This window comes from Fukomys damarensis, unplaced genomic scaffold (assembly GCF_012274545.1).
Source record: "Fukomys damarensis isolate Sample0158 unplaced genomic scaffold, DMR_v1.0_HiC HiC_scaffold_17, whole genome shotgun sequence".
Lineage (NCBI taxonomy): Eukaryota > Metazoa > Chordata > Mammalia > Rodentia > Bathyergidae > Fukomys > Fukomys damarensis.
This window is the reverse complement of record NW_022900929.1, coordinates 38,787,304-38,795,086: the sequence shown is the minus strand read 5'-3', so window position 1 is coordinate 38,795,086 and position 7,783 is coordinate 38,787,304. Positions and strand designations below refer to the sequence as shown.

General features: G+C 42.5%; 1 long non-coding RNA gene across 3 annotated transcripts in view; it reads left to right on the top strand.

Annotated features, from left to right (window-relative positions):
- LOC117286535 overlaps positions 1-7,445 on the top strand; it is a 10,246-nt gene extending 2,801 nt beyond the window's left edge. For 2 of the 3 annotated variants that reach the window (XR_004517711.1, XR_004517710.1), the window contains exons 2-3: positions 847-918; positions 6,705-7,445. This is a non-coding gene — a long non-coding RNA (uncharacterized LOC117286535). The remainder of the gene's footprint in view (positions 1-846; positions 919-6,704) is intronic. The other variant, XR_004517709.1, reaches the window with a different exon arrangement.
- The last annotated feature ends 338 nt before the right edge of the window (positions 7,446-7,783 follow it).

Below are 7,783 nucleotides of genomic sequence, written 5' to 3'. Positions count from 1 at the left end.
GCGCGGGCCCCAACTTCTAGCCCTGGCTCTCGGGCGCGGTTGCCGGCCCAGATAACCGAGATCAGGCAGTTCTTCAACAGCCGCCTCTCTCCCCAACTCTGAACCCCTTCTGGAAAATACAAAGTAGTGTCTGGTCCACGCGCGCGGCTCCTGCCCGACTTTCGTGAGGGGGCGGGGGTGGATGGGAGTGGTTAGGAAGGGGAAAGTGCAGTGTGTGTGTGTGTGTAGGAGAGAGAGAGAGAGAGAGAGAGAGACAGACAGACAGACAGACAGAGAGACAGAGAGTTGGGATAGGTGGGAGGGCTCTTTTTGGCCCCCTTTCCATCTTTGCTACACCGTAAGCTCTTTCGGGCAACACCAACTAGGCTAAGATAGAAACCTGCAGAGACTCCAAGCAGAGTCGGAGAAATTTGGCCTGTATTTAATGGGGCTAGGGAATGAGCTCCGGAGGTCAATAAAGCCCTCCAAAAATGATGAATGATGGAGCACCTGTGATGATGATAGTGATTACCAGAGCAATTAAACAGTTTGATTAAATGAGCCATCATAACAATGATGTCTGCGGGAAATCGGCCCTCACATATAAAGAAAGTGCGGAGGGGCTGGCAGAGGCGCGGATCGTGAGGCACCTGGGATGGGGCTGCTTCGGTCCCAGTGATTTTTGCCCCGGTACCCTAAGCTGGGAACGCAGGCAATGGCAGCTTCTGAGAAGAGTCTAGCCTAGATTTTCCGACTTTTTGCCTGGCTTCAAGCCTTCGAGATCCGACGGGTATAAAACCTGAAGGTTTGGGTGGGGGCCCTTCCTCCACCTCCTCTTTTTTCTTTTCTTTCTTTTCTTCCCCCTAGAAGAACTCCAAGATTAAAAATATTCTTCTCGTGTGATGCCGAGTTGCTTGCTGGTCGACATATTTTAAAAAGGTGAGTAAAAAAGAAGACTCCAAAAGAGTTGGTCTCCAGAATTTTATTTCAAGCGGCAATTACAGGAGCTCAGTTTAGCTTCGGCGGTGCAGATGAAGGAGAGAGGAGGGAGAGCAGCGTGCCCAAGCTGGTCTCCCGGCGCTGGGGAGAGTCTTCCACTTTCGAGATGCGTAGATGTTGGTGGGTCCCCGTTCGCGTCTCACGTCTCGGGCTGAGAAGTTTATACTCAGTCTTTCAGATTTACTCCTCCAGCTGTCCTTAAATTCAATATTGGGTAATTACTACTGCCGATGTGATGATTGTTGTTTTAAATGTCTTGTTAAAGTAAAAGCCAGTTGCTTTTACTTTTTTAAACTCCTCTGTTTCCCTGATAAACCCTTCTTTTTGTAAAGATCTCCTTTAACTCGAACCTCTGCATTGCAGAGTCTAAATATGGGACTTTTTTTTTTTACCGTGATCTTTTACCAGTTTCTTTTTTATATAGTAATATTGGCAAGGGTTAGCAATGCATCCCTATAGCTTTGATTTAGAAAAACTTCACCAGCATTTTAAAAAATGTTTCTTTTCTTACAGTGCAACTAAGAACCATTCAGATTGATGATTTCTATATTTTCAAATAATTGAGTGCAGTAACAGTTTATTTGCAGTAATCTCAGGTTTTATAAAGGAAGAAAAGTAAACCATTGTTGAGCAATGCAAAAGGAATTTTAATCTGAACTCCCCTACTTCTTTTATTTTTTGCTAGCATTCTGTAATTTTTTTTTTTTTGTATTTTATTGAGTACTTTAAACAATGGGAGAATCTGGTCAGGTGTAGGAAGGAGAGAGATGACATTTTAAGATTGAATCGAAGAAAAAAATGTCTTTGCCTCTAAAAACTTTCATTTAAGGAGTGTGAATCTTAAAAGTACATCTCTGCTGGAGAGCATCTGTGTGGTTTTCAAATTTAGCAGTTGCTTAAAGGGAGGCCGCAAATTTTTTCAACTAAAAATATTTCACTTACCTTGTCGATTATGAAAATGCTAGTTTAAAATAGCAATCCCACTGTAGTGGATAACACACAAGATCAAGCTGGAGTTGATTCTGGGAATCTGCTCAGGATCTATCTGATGATTTCCAAGGACTATTCTTCCTTATAATCAGTGACTTGCAGGTGTTTTATTAATATACCTGAGGAAGGCTCCTCTACTGCTTAAGAATTCTCTTGGCTCCCCACCTCCAGTTTTCAGTCCTATAGAAACCATTCCACAGTAATGGGGTAACCATTCTTTCTGATTTCTTCCCCCATTCTCTGCCACAGTCCTGCCAGCCAGGCTTCCAGGCTCCTCTGCTTTGCCCACCTTTGGGGTGATGAGAAAGTGGGTGGGGCAGGCCCTAGAGACAGGCAAGAGATGGGGGTCAGACCTCCTGCGACAGTCAGCTCCTTCTGCCCAGGCTGGAAATGGTTTTAACAGGCGGTAAAATTTCATCTTGCGGTGTCAAATTGGGGTCATTTTGGGGTTAGAGTTCTCAGTGTCCAAGAGGAGCTGTCCAGCTGCGTGGGGACTCATTAACTGCAAAAGATCTGTTTCAGTAAAAACAATTCAAAGACAATCAGAAGGCTAAAGACCCTCTACAAATCGCATTTTACAAGTGCCCCAGAACAAATATGGATGGTGAAACCTATTTCTTCAGAATCCCAAATCAGCTACTTAGATTTGGAGTAGCGGGTGGGGGCACTGCATTAAAAGAGGTGAAAGGGAGAGGACCAAGGAGGTGGAAGTGGACGGGAGAAGGAATTGGGCCTCTCGGATTTAAGTCTGGTTTTAATCATCTCATATTGAAGCATCCCCAAGACTTCTGAAAACTGCTTCTTTTTTATTTTTCCTTTTTTTTGACCTCACATTTAATGTTATTATAGGTAACATTTAGGATTTTAAAAGTATAATTTAATCCCTCTGTAGTTTCTTAACTTAAAGGGCACTGGCTTTATTCATTTGAAAGAAACATTTATAAGCTCAGACTTTATTTGAGGTGCATTTACTCAGGCTCCACAAGAATCCTGTGTTTCTTTTTATCCCCCCGCCCAAGTTGTAGATCCTTCACACAGATAACTCCAAATTCCTCAGAAGAGTAAGGTCCGAAAGTGCTAATCTGTGTATTAAAATCACCGAGTTTAAATCCTTTTTGTCTTCTTACAACAGTTAGAACAATTGATGCCTTGCTAGAGGAACAAGTAAACCCAACCTTAATCTTGTTTGTAACTTTAGTTAATGTTTTGATTTGGAATATTTTGTACTAAGCAGATTTTCCCCCCAAGCCAGTAAGGTTTTTATTTAAGGAGGTTCTATTTATTGGTTTGAAAGAAAGATATGAATTATTCCTTTGATTTTTGCAAAGATTCCTTCAGGTAAAAGGAAATTGCAGTGTTAAACTAAGAAGCTAGATGTGTGACATTGCACAGATTTAAGTATAAAACCAAATCAGTACTTAAAAGTAAACTATCACATGAAAGAAGTTTTTTTTTCTCCTTTGCATAACTGAACTGTGCAAGTAAAAGACATTTTAAAATGTATTTTTAAAATCTCTTCCTTTCTCTGGACTTATCTTTAGTTCCTAGATTTTTTTTCCCCATCCACTCAACTTTTCTTTGAGTCCTAAAGGACAGGGTGAATGTTTGCATCCTAGCTCTTTCCTCAAAGCTTACCAGAGCATTTCTAAATTGTTCTTCAAGGACTTTAATTGCAGTCCTGCAAAATAGCCCTGAGCCCAGCGTTGCTGGGACAAAGGCTCAGGGGCTGTCTTCTTCCTCAGACCTGCTGGTTGACAGTTGGAATTTTTGATATATATTTTATTTGGCATTTCCAATAACGAGTTTGTCTCCCCACTGCCCCTCCACCCCTTGGAGCCATCTATTACTTTCAAAACTTCTCTTTTCCGTAAACCTGTAAACCTGGGCTCATCCTTGTGAACTGTTCTTGACCTTCCCAGCAGTGTAACTAGCAGCTCTGAAAGTTGGGCTAAAGGGAATTCCCCGCATTTCTTTACCTGTTAGCTTCGTTCTTTTTCTTCCTAGCTGAGATCAACAGGGGAAAACACTCAGTATTTTCTTTGCTTGGTTTTTGTTTTGGATTTTGTTTTGTTATTGTTTTATTTTTAGTTTTTTAGTCTTTTTTAATTGGCCTTCCCCACTTAGGCTGCTATGGATTTTTCTCAACGCAATTGACAATAAATAACCCTACACCTTACACTTTCCTTAACCCTACACTTTACTTAACAAATGGGATGGAACGGGTTCATTGTATTTTCTTTCCTTTTGCCCTGTCTTAATTTCCCCCAGTTTTAGCACGTTCACCATCTCGCGTAGGGAAGGGTTTCCATAAGTAGCCCTCTAGCGCTATCTGGCGGGGCTCCAAATGCTCCGCGCACTGGTTCTGGTCTCCATCCTGCGCACTCTCTCCTCTCCTCTCTTCCGCTCTTTCTGCTATCCGCCCCCCTTCCCTCCTCTCTCTACCCTTCTACTGGTTCCTGCCCCCGCTTCCCAAGCAGACAGCTAGGGAAGGCCCGTCCCAAAGGCTTTTGCCCTCTTCGTCGCAGGATGCTCTGACGCAGGGACCCTGCCAGCGCGGGTCACACACATCCAGGACACTGGACGGGCAACTTTGGCGTAGCCGATCTCGTTGCTGAAGCTCCCGCTTCTCCGCTGGGGGTGGCTTGGAGAAACTTAAAAGTGCATTTGTGAAGTTTGCAGGAAGGAAATCAGACACTGGAATCCCGGGCTGTTGGAGCCCAGTTAAGTTTTAGGTCTGAAGGCCAAGGCTCAGTGCCCGCCTAGGAGAGGTCTGGGTTTCCAGGGCTGGGAGCTGCGCGGTGCCAGGGCGCTGGACAGAGTTGGAGTGGGATATGAGCGATCGTCCGTGGCCTCTCGTGACCGCTCCACTCACACTGCTCAAACCTGCAGACTGGGCCTGTCAGGCTATTTTTTTTTTTCTTTCTTTCTTTCTTGAAGTAATCAGTTTTATCCCCTGTGCCCATTTCCCTATGACAGCACATTTGGAGAGGAGGGGTAAAGAAAAGTGGGAGTAGACAGGCTCCCTGGAAAACTCACAGGGCAAAGAGCCAGAGACCACGGTGGCTGGGGATACAGTACCTCCAGCAGCCTCCCTCCTTCCTCATCCATTATCATGCAATTGTTATGACCTCTTTCTGATTTGGGGCTTTTTTTTTTTTTCAGTGACAGTAAACACAGCGATGTGTGGGGAGGTCAGAGGGGATACAGGCTAAAAGAGAGATGTGACTACAAACTGGGTACTGTAGGTGAGAATTGAGCTAAGATTCATTCATATTCTGTCTCACAAGCCAGCATGCACACATGCACACCACACAGCCCTTTAAGCAAGCCCCTTCTATCTGATTCTTGAAAGCCTTGGGAGGACATGTGACCAGAGGGAGTGTTACAAATGTGTTTTCGAAAATTTTTAGTTTTGCTTTTGCAAAATAAAAATGAAGGCCATACCCCCAGTTCAGACCTAGTAGGTGAGAGGAACTTGGCCCAAGGGATCTGAGATCAACCACACAAAGATCTATGCCCAAATCTGAAATCTGACCCCTCATGAAGATGGAAAGCAGGGGGACAGGGTGACACTTTCATAGGCTTTCGGGCCCAAGAATCGCCCCTCACCCCTATTGCTGAGAGAAGCAAACACAGTTGGGGTGTAATTAATCGAGGACTATTATTAGGTCATCATTAGTCAAGGTGCAAATAATTGCAGCCCATTTTTACTTAAAATTGACCAGCTCCAGAGTGATAGATCGATTCAGAGTATAAAAATGATGTATCAAAACATCAAAGTCGATTATTTGAAATATTGTAGTCGAAATTTTTTTTATTGCTTCATCGGTTAAGTGTCTGAAAGTGCAGTGTTCAAACATATATTTATGTTGTCAATACTGTCAGAACTGTCAGTTTTACTATACCGGATTTGTACTACATTTCGAATTTGCTCATTTACATAAAATGCCCACCCTAGGATTCCCGCTATCTCTGGAAAATCCGTGTGAATTCCTTCAAAGGATTCAGCAGTCTGTGCCTAAGCTAAACTGTGCACTGCCTCTTTTACTCAATTTTCCATGATAGATTACATGTCTTTTTCACCATTTCTAACTTTCAAAGAGATGCTTCCTCCTTTCTGCCCAACTCTGCCTATCCTAACCTCTTCCCCAAAATGGTATTGAAGCAGTTGTAAAACGTCAGATTTAAATACCCACATCCTTGCTCCAAAATATACTATTTGGGCAGAAAAACAGATTTCACTGTACCTTCCTGGCCCCTCTGGGATAAACCCGGGAGTCCACCAGGCAGACATTTTCACAGGCATCAAAGTCCATGATCAAATTAACTAGAAGATTGAAGTCTTCCAAGGAAAACAAATTTGGAAATACAAGTACTTTTTTCTTTCTTTTTACTTAATAACTGTGATGGCAGAAAAAGAAATGATACATATAAATGATTAGTACATTTTACCTTTGAAAGCTTTTGAACTCAATCAAAAGAATTGACAGTTTTAATTCTACCCATTTTCACCTGGCAGGGTAGATCAGAGGCAGTCATTTATTTTATGGGGTGTGGATTGGAAAGGTGGATAGAAAGCTTGAATCACTGAAGTCTCTGTCCTAAAATTCCCAGAGAAATTAAAGAATTACTGAAACACAAACATTGTCTCAATCTGTATGTATCCTTCTTCTAGACTAACTGAAATTTATAAAGTCACATTATGCCTAATTTTATGCTTTTTATTTTTTTTCCAGGGTCCCCTCCAGTCTGATAGGAAAGACAGGATCACTTCTGGACTTGCTGTAAGGATGTGTTTTTGTTTCTATAACACTGAAGCACTTTTCATAAACCTTTTAATGTATCTATATAAGTCTATTTGGCTATTAAAAGAAGCGAATGCACAAAGATAGCTTGGCTTTATGCCCTCAATGTAGCAGTAACAACAACAACAAAAATCCAGAATCTGAGACTTCTTTGCATACTCATCCTTGCCTCCAAAAAAAAAAGCAAAGCAAACAAAAGTTTGTGGCTCCCATCTGTATGTCTTCGAGTGTGCGTTTATAAACATCTTCCCGGTTGATGTTACCTCCCTCGTGCCGAACACACGAAGGCAGAGGCATCGAGGGATTGCCCCATAAGAGCTGTTTACTTAGGGTATTTTTTTTTAAAATCTCTCCACCGTATATGACAAGTGGTACTTCAAGAAATTCGTCAGCCTTCTCCGGATACTTCCGGTCCTGCTGTAATGATCTGCAGAAAAGACCTGCCATCGCTTTATCACATCCCAAGGTGTTGCGGGACCCCGAGAGAGGGGACAGTGGTAGCCACATTTAATTACCTTGGGGAGGGAGGGGTGCCGGCCTGGCCGCTGGCGGGCTGGACTGGGACGGGAGGGTCCCCCCTCCTGAGGCACCTGAGGAAGCTCCTAGGCTCCTCTCTAGGACCGTTTGGAAAAGGTATGGTTGCTTTTTTTTTTTTTTTTTTTAATTCCTTTAGGGAGAAGTGATACCCTTGTGTAACAATTAGCTCAAACAATAAAAATAATTGGAAAATCAGTCGGAATTTCTGAGTTTTTAATTACGTTTAATTTTGTGCTAAACCGTAAAATTACGAATGCCCCTCAATTAAACACTTTCCTCTTGTAAAGCGTTTAACAACAATTATTCCTTAATCAGTCTGAATGTGAGTCACAAATGGGGCTTTTCCACATCAAAAGGGAGTCCTTGGACGTTACCTTTTAGTCATAAGTAAGAGGATTAATTCCTATAATTAAAGGGATAAATATGTGCATAAATATCTCTTTCACTCTCTCCTTAAAAAAAGAAAAGAAAAA